The following is an 18,692-nucleotide window of genomic DNA, read 5'->3' on the forward strand; positions in this document are numbered from 1 at the left end:
TGTTGGCAATCCTGAGGTAAGTGGGGAATGACTCCAACATATGCTAATGTAGGGGATTCCTACATTACAAGCCCCAAGGGACTCCTGAGATGATGAACTCCAAGCCTTCAGCAAACTGCTTCTTCATTCCTGTCAGAACAGACTCATCTCTAGGGTCACACAAACATTTATTTATTTTTTTATATATATATTTTTAAATACTGTAAGCTGCACTGAGTTGCAGGAATTTAATATATATATATTTAAGCATGATGTTCCATCTCTCTCTCTTCCCCAAAACACTGTGCCACATGAATCTGTTCTCAAACGAGTGGATGTACCGACATTTGCAGAAATTTAACGTGCATTAGTTGGCCAAACAGCATTGCCCTCCTTCTCCACTTATTTCTACAAATACATGCCCCTCTACTGCAGAGGGTTTGTCACAGCCCAAGGGTGAATTTTGAGAGACCATTTGTTAAAATGCTGGCAATGAGGCACAGCATTGTCTGTGCTGAGCTCCCACATTTCCAAGGCGGGGAGTCAGAGCCTGGGTCTGCCATGGTACCTCCGAAGTGGGATGGGGCTGGGTCTGACCATTTCTTTGGAGGCCCTGATGGGAATTCCTGGAGAGTGCGAAGCAGTCCTTTAGAAAAGCTTCCATCATTATTCCAGGCCGCATTGGCCTGGAGAAGCTGCTCCGCTAAAGTGACTGGCTAAGAGTGCTGTTACTGTCTTCCAGTGACAGAGACAAGAGGCAGGCAATGCCACACTCGGGTGGCACTTCTGCTTGCCTCCGGCTGCTTGCCTCCGGCTGCTCTCCTCCGGGAGCCTGGGGGAGAAGACAGCTGGAAAGAGACAAGAGACAGAAGAAACTGAAGAAAGAGAAAAGGAGAGAACACAGATGCAGAAGAATTTAGGAGCTGGACTTTTTTCATGCTTGTCCCACTGTCAAGTTATCCCATCCAATACCCCTTCCAATACCACACACTGGGAAGAAGCATACATGGAAAACAGCTCACCTTTGACAGCTAGGCTGTCCACAGCAGACTTTTGATGTTTTTCTTTAAAAAGACATCATGTCAAGCAAATATTTTGCAATGTTTTCTGTCTGCAAAGTTGTTTTACCATTCTTACACCTTGACAGTTTTTGCCTTGTTACACTGGGTCCCAAACACCTTCTTTGGTTTACTGAAGTAGTTCTCAATGGATTTAAACTTCAGATAGCTTGTCCTGCAGAAGCCAGAGCACTACATGGAGAGTTATGCTGCTGTGGAAGAGTGGAGCTGCTCTCAGTGTGTGCCAGAAACTCCTGGTGATTACAAGAAGCACTGCAGATGCACAGCTCCCTCTGATTAGTTTGTCCTAATTCAGCCCTACAAACATGAATTTCCATGATTTATGAGTTGCTCATGACCCACAGGGTTTTGGCGTCACAGCTGGGGTAGCTGCTCCATCAGGTCATACACAACAGTGTCTTTTTCAGGAAGATGTAGCACACCGCCACGTAGCCTAAGAGCTGTTCACAGCAGCAAGCAATTTCTGGGCCGGCAGCTTGCAACAGCCACAGTGCCATCTGTGGTAGCTGTCACCCAACTGCCCTGTGCACAAACCCAAAAATCTGGATACCAGTGGGGGTTTGTTTCTCTCACTTCCCCTCTTCCTGATGCCAGCAGCCAGCTAACAGCAAGAAGAGCGCAAAGGATGAGGGCACTAGGAAAGAACTATTGATGTATTTTCAGCGCTGTGGTGTGGTTAATCTGGGCTTCCTTTTCAATGTTGTCTTGTAAAGAAAAGGGTCAGAAAGTTATCTGAGAGAAGTACTTGATGTTTTGCTTTGCTTTCCAGCTCTTCTAAATCAGGTCGGTTTACAAAGAACACCCTGGCTGTGTAGCACATTTTATATGACAATCTCAAAGCAGTTGATACTCAGTTAATTCACAACCTTGCTTTGATTTTGGATTTGTTATTCCCATTTTCACTGTAGACACTGAGGCAGAGAAAAGTTCAATTGTCTCTCAAGCAGCATGCAGTACAACAATAGCAGAACCCAGAACAGGGACTCGGCATGCTGGATGTACCCCTGGCAGCTTCCTAGAGCCAAACAAGCAAAAGCAGAGCCAAGGCAATGCAGGCATTCTTAGGAAAATTTCCCCTGATGACCCAGGTTGCCCAGGTGTACACAGGGAAGACAGATTTTCCCACTTATCACACAGGGTTTTGCAAACCTCCTCACATCTTACTTTTGCTTCTCGGGTGTAAGGGAATCTATAACAGGACCAAAAGGAGACAGATAACAAGTTGGAAAAGGGACAAATTCAATTAACACCTTCTTTCACACACTAGTTGTTTCTAGCTTGTCATGCTTGTCATGCTCGTCTAGCATAACACCCTTAAGAACAGTCCTATGAGCTTTGGCCCTATGAAGCCAAGTTAAGAAGAAATGTCTGAAGGGACAGGGAACCAAACCAAACCGAATTACCACTACCTTTTCTCTGCAAACACGTGGATGTGTGGTTTTAAATCAAGGACCTGTTAAGGGCAGCAGAGGAAGACAGACATTTCAACAACTTCAACTCACCTCTGACTTTCTCCTGATGTCTAAAAAAGACGTGGGGAGCTTCCCCATTGCACCCTCTGTTGCATCTGAGCTCCAGATGCGTGCATGCTATTTCCAGAGTCAGAGGATACAGATGTCATTAAATATGCTGGTGATCTGCTCGAGTCTATTGAAATTTTTTTAATCTGAGATCAACACCCAAAAAAGTATTTGAAGACTCAGCATGAAGAGGGGAAACAACTGCAATGAAAGCTATAGTTCCCGTATTACCAAAACAAGGTGCAGGGCACAGATTATAGCCAGGATTGTGAACCAAAAGTCCAATTGATAGGGGACAGATCTTGCAGAACCTCTGAAACAAGTAAGAAACTTTCCAATATGGTGTTTTCTCCTCACGTGGTAGTAGGGTTATACAGTAGGTTTTAAAGTCCCAGCCAGTCTTCCTTTTATAGTAGCCTATTTATACACTCTAGATTCAGTCACAGCTTCCACTGTACTGTACTGATTACTATAGTGCTCATTTCCTCATTCTGAATTGCACACGCATTTCTTTTCCCATTTGTTATTCTCTCCTTGCTTGCTAGATTTATTAGCCTTGCATTACCTCCATCCTGCTGCTTAGTCTCTTCTAGGTTCTCTTTCTAGGGGCATTTGTGGCAAATAAGTTGGCAATTAAGTAATCATCAGTTTAGTTTCTGTACTTTAATAAAATAAACATTTTAAGCAAAGCCTCTTCACTCTTAAATGCATGAAGAATAGATGCAATGGCGTTTTGGGGCAGTGATTCAGTATCGCTCAAGTTAAAATATCCTCCTCCATGTCAAATAAACCACTAAAAATATAATTTCTTAATACTTACTGTCCGTTATCTGGTATCATTTACTTACTGTGTTACTGTGTGTCTAATGGCCACTGTTCTGTTTTGCTTACAGGATATATTATAAAGTTTCCTGACCTGTAAATCATTTGAAGACTGAAATCCAATTTAAAGTTTTCCTATTTGCACTAGACATAAGCTGTGTAGCAAACTTTTAGATGCTAACAATACTTCTGAATTCACAATGCACTTAGTCCAAAAACTCCTGAAGTTAATATTTCTGCACTTGATTGCCAATGTTTGCTAAAAACTGAAACATTCTTCAGCTGACTAAAAGCTTCACATCCTTATAACGTAAAATCTAAATATAAATGTGGTGGGCGTATGTGGATCTTTTCTCTCTGAGGAGGCTCTGTTACGAATTTCCAATGTTTTATGCCACCACCAAGCCTCCGCTAAGCCGTGACACCTGTTCAGAATTTTCAGCTTCTTAAACTGAAAATAAGCTGAAGCTTATTATACTTCCTATAATACCCAGAAGAACTGCAGGACATGGAACAGAGCTCTGCAGTCCTGGACTTGTGGTATTAATTCTCAATGCCTCCTAGGTGTCTTTCAGTGTTTTACATTAATAGCCACCTTAAGGATGACTAACTAAACAGATAGACTTGCTTCTCTTAACTAATGCCAGTAAATGCTTGGGTTAGCAGGCAGACCAGGGAAAGAAAACCTACAAATTCCATAGAAGGAACACTACAGATAATATGGGGAAATGGCCTATGCTGAAACAAAACAGAAAAACTTAACGTACTGCAGCTTTTAAGTAACTATGTTGAATGCAATGCTATCAATCATATTAATAATGATTTGCTATTCTTAGATTTGATATATTCAACAAACATTAGCAGTACACAATGCTAGTGAACAAAAATTCTTTTGGCATCAGTCTATAGTCACTTTCTAATACTTCTACCAAAAATAAACTGTATCTCCTAGTTAAAAGCCAATATATTCTTCTGAGGCACAATGCCTCCACAAGAAATCCTGTTTCAGAAGACTCTCAATTACAAACCACAGATACCACTCAAATTAATAACAATAACAATTTTGACCTGATTTGTTCACACACATCAATCAGGATTCATTTTAGACTCAAAATATATGACATTACAAGGTTATTAGTAAGTTTTTCCAGGTACTAGAGAATACTGTATAGATATATTTGTTCAAGTGCTTCTTTGTCAATATCCTTTTCCACATTTACATCATAGTTTAGCTGCACCTCTACTACCCATTGGCTAAATTGTATATCCATATGAAACAATGAAAACAGATCCTTAAATTAACACAATTCTGAGAAGCATAACAGGATTTTCAAGACCGATACAACATTAAGAAAGCAAGACATAATAAGAGAGATTAGTCATTCCAAATTAGGCAGCACCGATAAACTCATTTCTGGAAATAATATTTAACTTGAATAGGAGAGAATACAGATAACTTTTTAAAATCATCTCAGTTGGTAATGTAGGTATTTTGCCAGTATGCTACAACTGCTTCTCTATATGCGTTTGTATAAGCCTCAAGCATCCTGATTTCAGGGATCATTTTGACATAAGTAGTGAGGGAGTAGCTAACTGTACCATGGAACAATCACAGGTACTTTCTTGTTTTACACCCAGGGAATATTGTAGTAAGAGTACAAAGGGCTTCTCATCTGTTGTGTAACTACTGTCTGCTCCAACAAAAGGTCAAATGACACCCCTGCTGCTCCTAGGGCTGAGGATCTATTTCATCCATCAGCACACAGGCAACAAGTGATTGCATGTCTATAAAGCAGACTATTGTGGCCAGCAAGCCACTTTATAAGTAACCTTGTCATGTATTATCAGTGTTTTGTTTCCTAAGTAAAGCCAGCCCGCATAATTTGTATAGGCATCATACACATAACAACTGCAATCTACCGATAACCTATGGCAGAATGGACACAGGGCAGAGGTTGGTCCCTTGGAAATGGTTACTACTCAGAGAACAGCAGCGATAGCACAGGAAGTTCAGCATCATTTAAAGCTGTGTTGTCATTCTGTTTGTTTCCAACTGCAATATAAAGTAATGTTTCTGATCCAATCATAATCACTTGGCTAGTTGGGAGACTACATCTCTCCCTAATCTGTTCTCCTAACAGCTCATACCGGCAATATTGTGTATAATTTTCAATGCTGACAGCAGGTCAGAAGACGGGATATCCTCAGGAATCCCTTCTTTAATATATTATTTTCTCCCACTGGCTTAGCAAAACAGTTTGTCATGTTTTAAGGCAATGTGCAAATGCAGAGGTAAATAGAGAAAACAATTTTTTGCTTCTAACTAGAAGTTTATAAATACATCTGTACTTCTGAGGGTCTACTCCTATACCTGGAAATAATGAATACAATCATTACAAAACTTACTCACATAATATGGCTTCAATAATGTTTTGTCGTCGTTGTTTTTTTATAACCTCACAATTAAAGTCTTGTTAATAATGCAATTATTAACACGGAGCCCATTGATATAAACTGGGTTTTCCATTTAATGGGTAGGAACAATCAAAGTACAGAAGATCATTGGTGGTCAACCTGGAAATAAAATCGAGAATCCTACAGGTTTTAAATCTATGCCCTAAATTACATACCCTTTCTGATGGCAATGTTGGCAAGCAGCTAACCTCCAGCACAGAACTGCTTTTCCATAGAAAGTGACAAAATGTGTTGGATAAAACTGACTGAGGGAACTTACCCGAAGCTTTGAGAGCAAATCTTTAAGGTTTGGAACTGTCACTAATAAGGACCCTCTTTTCTTTACATTACAAGCAATAAACTCCCAAGCTCTGAAACACATTTAAAAGTAGGTCATCAGTTTTGAGGAAAAGAAACACATTTGATATACAACAAATCTAACACTTCTACAGTTCAAGCATCGGAAGTAGTCTAAGCTTAAAGACTTGCTGTACATGCCTTTGGCCACTGTTCACATCTCAGCAAATAACTTTGCAGGAATAAAATCAAGCTTTGTATTAAATACAGAGGGAATATATGGTCTTATAATGTTAGTTTTTGTAACTTTTTCACTCTGATACGTACATGCATGTCATTTTGTACTTGTGTACCCTCACTTTGGACTACAATTAAACATCAACACTTGGTCCCTTTAAACTTTTGAAGAAAATCCAGTCCCCTCGCACACTGTTTTATTAAGCAGCTCTTTACATGCTTTGCAGTCGTGACAAAAGTCTCTTAAGACATTAGCAATAGCAGTATCTAAATATAGCCCCCAGCATTCCTTTTTTTCCTGATTTTGCAAGTCAGATCATTTCTCACAGCACTGCAGTTTAGACTAAAAAGAATTTAATTTCCAGCATTCTTCAAATGTCATTTTTCTTCATGGTACCAGTGCAACATTAAGCCACTACACCTGAGTTCTTGAAGAATCAGATGAATTCTTGGTCATGTGCCTGGAAACAAATCTGCTGGCAATCTGAAACACCCACTACCCTTCACCTATCCATTCTGTCTCTCTGGCTGACGTTACTGCTTGGTGTCAAGGGCAGTAGAACAAGCCTTAAACTGCTAGCAATGTCACACTGTTGGCTGGGCTGGCAGAGACACAGACATGCTTTCCTTTTTACTGCCCATACTAAAAGAAGAGTAACTTTGTCAGGTAAAATTATTAATGTTTTAAATGGACACTGCTAGATTAACAAAAGCTCATCTGTGAGCGTCTAGTACCTGAAAGAGAAACAACCTTAACCACGCATTTGTTTGCTGCCACATCCTTATGAAGATACAATAGAAATATCATTATGTTTTGCAGTGCATCCATATTAATGCTCTGACATCCACAAGGCAGAGTGATCTGTCTTCTTTCTGAAGATTAAGCTTTATGCTGATAGAGTAATTTCAGACCCTTTAACAGCAAGGTACTATTTTAACAGATCAGTGCAAGGATCCAGGGCAAGATTTGGGTAAACAAAGGAGCAGTGTTTAGTGGGTTTAATGACAAACAACTGCCCTAGCACCTTAGCACTTAAAAAAAACCAGTTGAGTAAAGGCAGTTTGAAACAATTTCCTTATGTAATTTATGTATGTGACTTCAAAAAGCACAACCTTAAGGTTTTCCATAATTCACAAGGTTACACACACATTGCCAAAGAAATAGATTACTTGTTTGGACACATAGCTTACCTGGCCTGTTCCAGTCTGTCGAGAAAATATTCAAAGACATTATTCATTACAACAACAAACATCAGCCTACTGAAGAAGTGAAGCCTGAGTACAGATGTCTGCATGAACCACCTGAAGGAGAAAAATTTCACAAGGCATAAATTAATTTAAGAGACAAATAAAGCCTTTGAGTAGACATGAAGCCTGTCAACATAATACAGCACCTGCTACCACCATTTTGGACTTGTCACAAAAAGGGGTATTTCACTGAGTTAACAGTAGATAAAAACTGAAGTAAATAACCAGAATAAACTTAAAAAAAATAGACTTCTTTCCTCTAATTAAAATACTTGATTCATTACATTAAATGAAATAAGCTGTATCCAACTTTTGCCCTAGTACAGCACGTGCCATAAAAGAGGAGATGATGTATGTGACGGCTGATACTTTTAATTTATCTATGTAACACCACAAATAGTTATTGATTATAGTGAAGGAGTTAAGCTAGCTAAAGGTTTTTTGAGGATACTAACAGGCTCCTCACAGGCTCAGTGGCTTACTAAAGGATCGTAGCTAGAAAAGACACTACAGATGTAGGTTTGACAACTAAATTCTCATTACCAGTATTGGGACTGGGAATGCTGGAAAGGCAAAATGCTGACTGGCACTGGAGGACAGCAAGTACTTTACCTTCCCAAACGACTGCGTCCCCAGACAGCATAGGAGCTGGCTTGATTTCATTTACTTTCACCTACCAAAAAGGATATTAGCACATCATTTCATTTTCAAACAGGTGAGATTATAGCGACAGGAGAATATGAATGCTCATTAACACTCTGACAAGATGTGTTTGATTTCCTCTTAAACATGGAGAAATGCATCACATCCTAAATCTGAGGAGAAACATAAATCGGAACATCTTTTTTTGAGGGGATAAAGGAAAGAATGCTAATCTGCATATTGCTTGCATTCCACAAAATTTTTTGAAAGTGCATCTATGTATGTTGACAGTGTAGAGAAAATACAAATTCCAGTCTTTCCTGTGTGACCTATTACTAGGCTGTGCAGAGAATATACTAACATGATGGATTTAATGTTTCACATTTTGAGAATTCCTTCCAGTGTTGGGAAGATGTAAAAGGGAATCTTTGATTCTGACAGGAAAGCTGAGTGCTTGTATAGAAGATAAAACATTTGCCTGTTGAAAAACGTTTTGCCCACTTAACAATATACAAGTACTTGTTGGGAGGGTAAAATATACATCACTCTTCATAAAGCACATGCAAAGCATGCTATTCTGATTGACCAAAGAAACAGATGCTACCACCCCTGCAACTGGTAGGGGTTCCAGAGGGCGAAGTGATGACTAATTGTCACAGTTTATGATCCCAGCTGATGCTATCAGAGTGCATTACAGCAATTGCAATTATAGCCAAATATTTTAATATCAGTAATAGCAGAAACAAGGTTCTACTGTTCAGAAAAAAAAATCAGCATCACAGCGTTTAATCTCTGCGAGCTATATTCCATGTTCCATGGGTCCTGTAAGAGTGCTCCAACTCAGAAAAAAAAAAAAAAAAAAAAAAAAAAAAGCTCTCTTTCCTTAAACGCATCACCATGCCAAGTTGGTCACAACTGCCTGCAGTGAGCAGAAGGGAACCAAATGCATTATTGTACCTTATCCAGAACTGGCAGGCTAGTGTTTGAAGGTTGTACTTCCTTGAGAAATATGGACAGTTTAGTAGTCAGAATGACTGGTCAAATGGCTACTTTCACCTCTAGTGTGTGGACATCTGAATTCCTTATCCACTAGTTCACTATACTTAGAGCTTTTTAATACAATTAAAAATTGTCATCATTTATCTTAAAACAGTGCACTATAAACTGCAGGAGGACCAGATGATCTTGGAGGTCTTTTCCAACCTTAATGATTCTGTGATTCTAAAAAGAAGCTGGAACATCTAGGCAGCAGAGAAACAAGACGGATCACTCCGGTTGATGTCACCACCAGCAGTCCTAAAGAGGGTAGGTTCTAGCTGTGAACTCATGTCCTCTGCATAAGCCACTGCTAACTGCAGATAAAAATGACAGACTATGAACTGAGGTGGTAGAGGTATTATAGATAAAGGCTTCACTACTGCCCTGCTACATGGGCAACTGCTTCCTGCAGTGGGGCAGGACAGACAGCAAGGGAGAAAACATGCTTCAGCAAGACCTGTCAGAGCTCACTTATCAGAACCTGCATTACTCCATGATTTTTAGTGCACCTAGGCTGTAAGCAGGGTTCAGATCACAATTTTCAAGGCTAAGGAGACATTTTACTTTACTCTTTTATTTTCAAGGGGAGGAAACAACAAAACCACTAAATTTATGTACAAAACACCTGAGCAGCAGCCATTTAATCCAAACACAAGTGACTGACAGATTATTCACAAACGGATCTTTAAAATAACAACCTGGAGGAGGAAAAGTTATATATATACACAGCACAAGAAGTTATATTAGTACTGAAATTTCTTAATGCCCTACTAATGGTAGTCCTCGTATTTTAAGCATCAATTCAGAAAAACAAACTGCTAGGAAATTTTGAACATGTGTTGTTACCTCCTTTACTTCAAAAACACTTAAACTTTGAATTAAAATAAGACTGCATTTACAGAGTAGGTGACTGTGCTGATTAAACTGATTTCAGCAGCCCCTTCTCCCTAAACACATCCTTGTTCCTACGAAGGAATGTTGGACCACATGAGTGGCTGCACCACGAGCCAGACCCAGATACAACTGCAGCTGAAACACTGTTTTTTTGCAGGGTTCCCTTTCAGCTGGACCAATTCCCTGATCTGCTTGGCTATGTGCTGGCACAACAGAGTGGGCAGCAAATGATTTTAAATCTGTTGAACTCTTTTATTTTCTGCCCAGCATCTAAACATTTGCTACAACGGCAAAAGATGCTGAGCAACTTTCGATGTACTTTAACAAAACAAATCTTGACTAAGATTACACCTTGCTGTCCTTTGGGAACATATTCTAACAAAAATTCAATGGTTACTTAACAAAAGGACTTTTCAAAGTTTTTTCCATATTTGTGTCATAAATTATTATCAGCATCTGGATTCTATTTTTTAAGCTAGTAGGTATCTCTAGAGAGGATTCATTTTGGGGGTAAAAAAGAATCTAATGAGATATTAAAAGCAGTGTGATAACAGAAGTCACATGACTAAATTAGCATCTAATGAGATGCAAGCAGCAAAGTCCTCAGGCATTGCTTTGAAAATGTAATATCTTCTTATCTTTATGCTCTGAAATGAATACTTCAGCAGAATTACAAGCTGTGAAGGAAAAACAAAGTCATATAATAAAGAATATACAAGGCTGAAAAGCATGTATATACATCTCCAGTTCCACTGAAGTAACTTGACAAAGTTCTTAACTGCACCTTCAGTCTCATCACAATATGGTGCTACACAAACGAACACAAAGAATATGCAAAAAGTTAAGGTTATGGATAAACTGGCAGCCTGGGATTGAACTGGGTAACCCGATGATACTGCTTACCTTGTGTTATATTTATGTATGTTTATTATTTCTTTACAGTTTAAAATTGGTTACTTTAATTTCAAATTCATTACTGCACCCAGCAGTTTGTGTGACTCCACTCAAGAACATATGCATATGGCACAGGATTAAAACCAATATTTCACTCAGCATTCCCTTTTCACCAGTTTTTGCCGGTAACAAAACAACTGGTATGCCCAAATACAAAACATTTTTCTCATTAAAGTGGTAGTAGTTATTTCCACAACAGGAGTATGGAAACAGTTCCCATATGATATCCTATTATTTGAAACCCATATTGTTTGTGGAAGGTACACATGCACTGGCATTCCAAGAAAACAAATACCAATAGCCAAAAGTCCTTTATGTGTTCTTAGATGCAAATTTGCAAATCCTACAAACATTTTTCTGCTAGTGTTAATGAAACACAGAGATATTTAGTTTTGTTACTCAAGACAGAAACTCTTTACATGCTCAGTTCCAATGAAGTTAGTGGCAATCCTGTCATTAGTTCACTGGAGAAACAGCTAAGATGTATCTGTTTTGCATGAGCCAGCAGGTAAGTAGATTCCAGAAAAAGGCTAAGCAATTTGATACACATTATCGTATTTCGGTAATTTCCTTTCTCCTTACTGCTTTGAGAATTTGTTTTCCAATACAAAGCCTTTGTTTAAGACCAAAACAAGCAGAGGCAGAAACAACTTCTCAGAATGCTGATTTACCAGTCTCTCTCATAAACAGGATACCTACTGCACAGTGGTTAAAAATGCACTGAACCATATTATTTAGTTACCTTTATTCTGTTAATGAGCTGGTATTTTATAACTGTCATTTCTTGCAACTGGCAAAAGTCTTCATTTCTACTCCATAGAGTTGGGATGCTGAGCTATAAAGATAACCCTGTGTTAGGAAATGGAAATTTAGTAACTGATGCCTTTAGAACAACTTCAAATATTTCAGTCAAAATGGAAAATATAAAACAAAGGTTAAGATTAAGAAAGTATTTTAGAAAAGGATGCTGAGATATGTCTTAATATGGATGCGATGTATTTTTCAAAGCTAAGCCCCTATTTTGTCAATTTCCCCTTATATCTTGTGAATTTTTAAAGAAATCCAACATAACAGGTCAAAATAAAAAGAAAAGTAAAGCTCCAACTTTACTTCAATTGCAAAACAGATGGAAAAAGGCCTTGGAAGGAAAAAAGCAGTAGAAAACAAATTATAAAAGTAGTGTGAAAGGAAAAGACTGTACATTTTTGTTTCTAGTGAAAATTGAAGAAAAAAATAGCAAGGGAAAACAAAACAAAACAAGCAAACAAACAAAAAACCCTAAGACATACACACAGTCAATGTGAGTGAAAATGGAGGACAATGTGCCCATAATATAATGGGATATTTTTGGACAGTCTTTGTCAGCACCTCTAAGAACTGTATTACTACCATTTTCAGGTGCTTCATAGCGTTGCATATGAAACAAAAAAGAGATATTATCCCTCAATAATAAGCCCAAAATACTTCAGTGGATCAGTTTTGGACTAAGATTTTGGAAAGCTGTTGGAGATGTTTTTTTTTTTTGTTTGTTTGTTTTTTTAAGAAACAAGCAACCTTCCCACAAAAAAACAAACAATCAAACAACAGCAACAACCAAACAACCACCAAATGCTTGAACATATAGGGCCCTACTAGAGATATTGCTTTAACTTTTATCTGCCATTGTCTCCACTGAACACCATTATTACACATTAGCATTATTGCTAACAATGGGAGAGGCAGACAAACAAAGCTAAAGATACAGACTGTTTGAGCTACCTATGGACTGCAATCTAATCAACATTTTCTGAACCCACTCAGTTCAGCAGAAATGCAGCCTGTGAAGGTAAAGTCACCATTTCTCCAACACAAGTCAAGAACATGACAAAAAGTAGAATCTTTACAAAACGTTTTTCCTGCTTTATCTTGAGACTATCTTCTACTCTAACAATACAAGCATTTAAGAGCTTCAAAACAAATTCAATAGCTAACAAAAGTGTTACCATTTAAGGACCCAATGCTGCAAATATTTACAAATTGGAGTAACTTTCCTCATCTGAGTAGTCCCAAAATTAGATTATTCAGATGAGTAAAATTACATGCTCCAGTGTTTCCAAGACTGAGCCCTAAACAGCCATTGACTTTTGTAACAAAGTTGTAATGTGTGTTTTGCATTGCTGTTGGCCATATGTTGCACCAGCCATGCCAAAAGCAATCAAAATTGCACTCAAGTTTCTCGATGAAGTATTTTATGTGCATTTTAAAACGCAGAGCAGGACAATATGTTTTTGGAGACAAATTCATATCAAAGTCTTCCTTTGTGTAATTTAACAGTTTGTCAGCTTCATAAAGGAATTTGACATAACTAATCTATATATAGACATGGTCAAGACATACGGGACAAACTTACTTATGAAGGAGAGACAGAGCAGGAATTAGCAAAAGAGCAACATGTGTGAGAGCAATATGCTGCCGTGTTGGACAACAGACTTCTCCTCTCCGTAAGCAAGATCATTTGTATTCCCTTTTGTGAGGAAAGAGCAAGAACTAAAATCACTACTAGGCAGCACCACACTCTATTCAGACAGTCAAACCAGAGATGTCATTAGGAATGACCTGTCCAAGATCGAGTAGCGAGAGTAGGCAGTCAGAGAAGAGGGAAAATGATTGTCACAGTAATAAAATACAAATTCCTGTGCTGGAAGTTACCACAAATAGCTCTGCACCAAGCCTGGAGCCAATGTCAACCACTACCTTTCCTGTCAGGTCAGGCAGTACATGTTGATAAAGAAACTTCAGTTTCATGAGAGAAAAGGAATGCAAAATAAACTCTGGGAAATAAGAGAACAAAGGTGTTGGATGGGCAGTGCTAACTAGTTTGTTATTAACCAATTAAACATTAATCTGAAGAGTTGCCATCACTGAAAACCTGTCTGCTTTCCTGCCTGAACTAGTGTGGGGACCCTGGAAAACCAGGGTTGCAGATCTGATGTAGCCTGCCAAGGAGACTGTCCTGAACCTAGGGACTCATTCCCTTACATGGAGAATTTTGAAATCCTTCATGAAATTAAATTCCCTTTTTCTGCACAGTGATACACTTTAAAGAAAATCAAAGACACTAACTTGGAGTCATTTAAGTAAAAAAGAAAACATGGTACCTAAAGCTCAACACAATTCATACAAACCTTTTTATGGGCAGACATATTAATAGCTTAAAATTTAACTCCAAGGTTTTAAGGAACAGAATGTTCTCCTTACAAACTATTCCTTCTTCAATGCCTGTGCTGTGCTGGTGACAGCAGTGATCTGTACCACACCACACATGAGCTTTAAGACAGATGGTGCTTTCTACTGCCTTTCAACCTGCAAGAGGAGACTGAGGTTACTGCACAGTAGGAACAGTTTTCTTCTTGCATCTTCCTTTTCAGTTGTACATAGATGTACCTCTTCCCTGCCCAGTTTTTGTGGGCAACTAGGGTCATTCATACACTGCAAATTATTTCGACTTGCTTGTGCAGGAATCTCCTTCCATTGGTTAATGGCAATAATTCTGGCTGTGTATTGCACAAGTGTGCATGAAGTCCTCCATCAGCTGGATGCTGTGCTGTCCAGCTGAGTCATTGCGCAAACCAGTTTAGCTGAACAGAATTTGTTTCTCATGTTCCCAAAAGAGCACTTACCTAAAGATGCAGTCTTGTATGAGCCACACTCTGCACAGTAATTTCTATTCATTCTCTCCTCCTCACACAATGAATCAACGAAAATCATCATCATAAAGGAATGCATCAACATGAACCACGGGCAGTGGATGCTGATGTATCTGAGAAAAAGAACAAAATCTAAAAAAGACATCTAAACCAAAGTCTTTTACGGTGTTACACAGCAATCACCCCACCATTCTACCTTTCCCCAAATCCCTGAGACCCAAGTGCTTCCCTATTCAGAAGTTACAAGACAAAATTAAACCACAGAAATCCCGCATGTGACCTGGATCATCAGATTCCACTGAAATAACCAGTAGGTGGAAGATGACAAAGGAAAGAAAGCTGCAGGTTTTGATAGCTGAGTAGGAGAGCTAGTGTGATTTTTGTCTCCTTAGAATTGTTTGGCTACAGGGAAGGTACAGGGTAATGGAAACTTTTTCTCTTCCATTTTAATGAGGAGAACGTATATTAAGAAAGGGCGATTTTGCTTCTTAACTTCAACTGTCTGAGTATTTCATCTTCATGCTTTATGCCTCCATCTAGAAATACCCCTGATTAACACAAGTATAATTTTCAGTCAAAAGGACACCAGTTGGGATGCTCTCCTTCTCATCCTTTCAAGGGGTATAATTCTTTATCCTCCTACTCCTCCTTCCTCCCTCTCCTAGGCTTGCTGCATGTGGCCAATCCACTTTTTCCTCTTAAGAGCCACACACCATTTTTTTGGGGAAATGTGTTAACTTCCCAGCTATACTGCCAGCTCAAGTAGAAGAGGTGCTCTCCCCTCCCACAGGACTCACAGCCCACCTCTTTCTGAGCCATCAGAATCTGAAAAGAACTGAAAATCATTTCTGGGCTGCCCACATTATAGCAACAGCAAAGCACTGGTCCTGTAATTCTGTGTTCTTTCAGGGGGCTGTTAGAGTCTATTATGGAGCTAGCATTAAGGAATCACCATGACAGGTACCACACCACACGGAATGAAAGCTGTGCCAATTAACTTACGAAGCAGTATGAAGCAGCTTTCCTGGGGTCACACAGTCATGCAGCAACAGACCCAAGAACCAAATTGAGATTTCCCATACCTCAGTCCAGCGCTCAATCTCTACCATGAGCTACTGGTAAAACTGAAATCAGCACAGCCCCCCAAAAAAAGATGTGGTTCAGCAAAAGGAGACCGTAACAATTAACTTACTTTCTGCATAGCTAGATGTTCCAAATTAAACATTGCCTCAGTGGGTAAATGAGGTAAACTCTGCAAATCTTCAGTGATATTTTTGAGCACAACTTCATTATTCATTACCACAAGCTCATCAAAGTCACCAATAAATCAAAACAAACACAAAACTCTGAACAATCATATGTAGATCACGTGGACTAAGTGATGACCAGTACAATATAGTTGCAAGAGATAAACAATACCAGATGGATAGGGTTTTTATTTGAAATGCATTTTTCAGCCTTTGTTGGTTTTCCCAGCCAATGACAGATTTAGATTGTAATAACTTTACCACTTAAAATAAATGTAGCGCTTTTTTGAAAACTCAAATTATTTTCATATTTATAAACTTATAACTCACATATGATGGTCTGGGCTGCCACCAAAGTGATACTGTTTCAGCTTAAGATATAAAAACATCAAAGATGTTTTTGAACTATTGGAGAAATTACAAAACTTACAGTTGCCTGAATGTGCATGTTTTTTTGTGTTTTTGTTTGTTTTTATAAATAAAACTTTCTTTTTATACATACCATCTTTCTAATAAAGTGGTTACAAAAAAAATCAGGGATAATGCATAGTTCAACAGTTCAACTTACAATACATTTTATGTGACTGAAACTAGCAAAATATTTCAAATGTGAAAGAAAATAAGAATGGATGTAAAGCAGTAAATTTTTGCAAAGCCATACTAAATTATTTCTATATTTTCCATGATATCCCCGCATTACTTCAACATTTTTTTTTATTTTGATTTTTTGATTTAGACATCTAGAAAAAAGACCTGGAAGGAACCTTGGGGAGTTACCAACGCTGCTTTTTCCAAGGCAGAATCAATTCTGAGTGCCACTACTTCTTCCAGACTATTATTTTAAAAAAAGAGATTGTTAATGCTGGAAATTCTACAACCTCCTTTATCAATCTGTTTCAGTGCTTGACTACACCTACCATTAGAAAGAAATACTTTTCTTAGTAACTGATCTAAATTTCTCTGTGACAATTTAAACCTAGTACTCTCTGTCCTGCTCGCAACTGGAAGTAGAGAAATTTGTTCCTCTCCTGTATATAAAAGTTTTTTTATTTCTTTGAAGTCTCATCATGTCCCTTTAAGCCTTCCCTTTTCTAAAAGAAACAAGATCCACTTATTCAGCTCTTTCTTGCATTCTTCCTAGGAGTCTGATCATTCTCATCACTTCCCAGATCCTCTGCACTCTCCCATCCTGCGGTATTCAGAACTAGGCCCATTACTCCAGCTGAAGGTTTATTTGCACCAACCAGACTTTTCACACCTTGCAGACAACATCCTGCTTACATACTCCAGTTTCACGCTAGCCCTCTTCCCAGAGCATGATGTTCCTAACTGACATTCGGCTTGAGATCGTCTGTACGCCTGTGCTCTATTCCTCTCCAGCTAAATTTCCCTTAAAAGAAGGACTAGATGAACTAGATGAAATTCCTTTTGCCTGGACATCTCATCGCTCTGAGGGCACCGAGTTGGTTCTGAACAAAGGTACATCTCAGGTCACAACTACATACGTGTAAAAGAAACAAAAAACATGAAACAAAAAGCGACCACAAAACTAATCCTGAAAATCACATTCGCCCCATCTTGAGTCTTTAACATGTTTGTCCTCTGTTCCCCACCCCTCCTGGTTTGCTTCTGGCTCCATTCAGAATGCCACTACGTTGGGCAGAGAGTGTGGTTTTTACATACACGTGTATTGCTCACCAAAAGGAGATCTGACAGCTTTTATAAGAGTTAATAAAAAAGTGTGTGTTTGTCAGTGTTGCTGTCCCGGGCGGGAGCATTAGGATGAGCATGCTTGATAGCAAGCAGATTCAAAATAAATCTATCAAACATGCCACAGTTCTGCCTATGCTAGTATACTCAATCTTTGTTGTGAAGCACAAGCAATGCTAGAAACAGGGAGAAAATTTAAGGCAGTAGGAATCAGAGACCAGCTACACTTTTAACTATGAAATGCTTCGGAAATGCTGTTTGCTTAAGCACTTCAGTCAGAACAATGTGATTGAAGAAACCATCATTCATCAGTGCAAAACACTCTTCTTACAGGCTACAAGCGTAAATGGTGATTTCAACACAATCCCAGACTGACAAAAAGAGAGAACCCTAAATCCCCTGTAGTAAGCACCAGAAATTGTAAATGAGCTGTATTCCCTTAAAATGTGTTTAGTTTATCAGTTTAAAATGTCCAGTGGTAACACCCCAAAGCCCTGATGGGCACGGTACACCCCCTATTAGCTGTTATACGACTGGATGACAATTTGCTGTTTGAAACAGTTCATAGACAGGTTCTCCAGGACCCCAGCTCCCCAAAAGATGCAAACTTTGCATCGAGGAACAGGGCGGGATAGAGGAGGCAGCTGCAAACGCAGCAGCATGAACAGCACAACAGGTGCAAAGCAGCAGCTCCAGCTTGTCAGTATGCTAACTCAAAACCTCTACTAAGCACCCGTTCCCATTACCCTCACAGTCCACCCCACAACCTGCAGATTCCTTAGGAACAGCCCAGAAGCAGTGAAGACAGTGACTTTTCTGATCAGCTCAGGGAAGGCTTCTGTGGATGTGATGTAGCACAGAAGTAAACCCAGAGGTTATGGGAAG

At 39.0% G+C, this 18,692-nt stretch overlaps 1 long non-coding RNA gene across 2 annotated transcripts; it reads right to left on the reverse strand.

Moving 5' to 3' along the window:
* Positions 1-255: 255 nt before the first annotated feature.
* Positions 256-14,963, reverse strand: LOC118244584 (uncharacterized). Of its 2 annotated transcripts, XR_004777586.2 has the most exons (6): positions 14,824-14,963; positions 11,907-12,013; positions 8,249-8,309; positions 7,580-7,690; positions 6,135-6,225; positions 256-827 (listed from the first exon to the last, which is right to left on the reverse strand). It is a non-coding gene; the product is annotated as an uncharacterized LOC118244584 (long non-coding RNA). The 2 variants fall into 2 exon arrangements; XR_004777587.2 differs by lacking the exon at positions 8,249-8,309.
* Positions 14,964-18,692: the final 3,729 nt, after the last annotated feature.

This window comes from Cygnus atratus, chromosome 5 (assembly GCF_013377495.2).
Source record: "Cygnus atratus isolate AKBS03 ecotype Queensland, Australia chromosome 5, CAtr_DNAZoo_HiC_assembly, whole genome shotgun sequence".
NCBI lineage: Eukaryota > Metazoa > Chordata > Aves > Anseriformes > Anatidae > Cygnus > Cygnus atratus.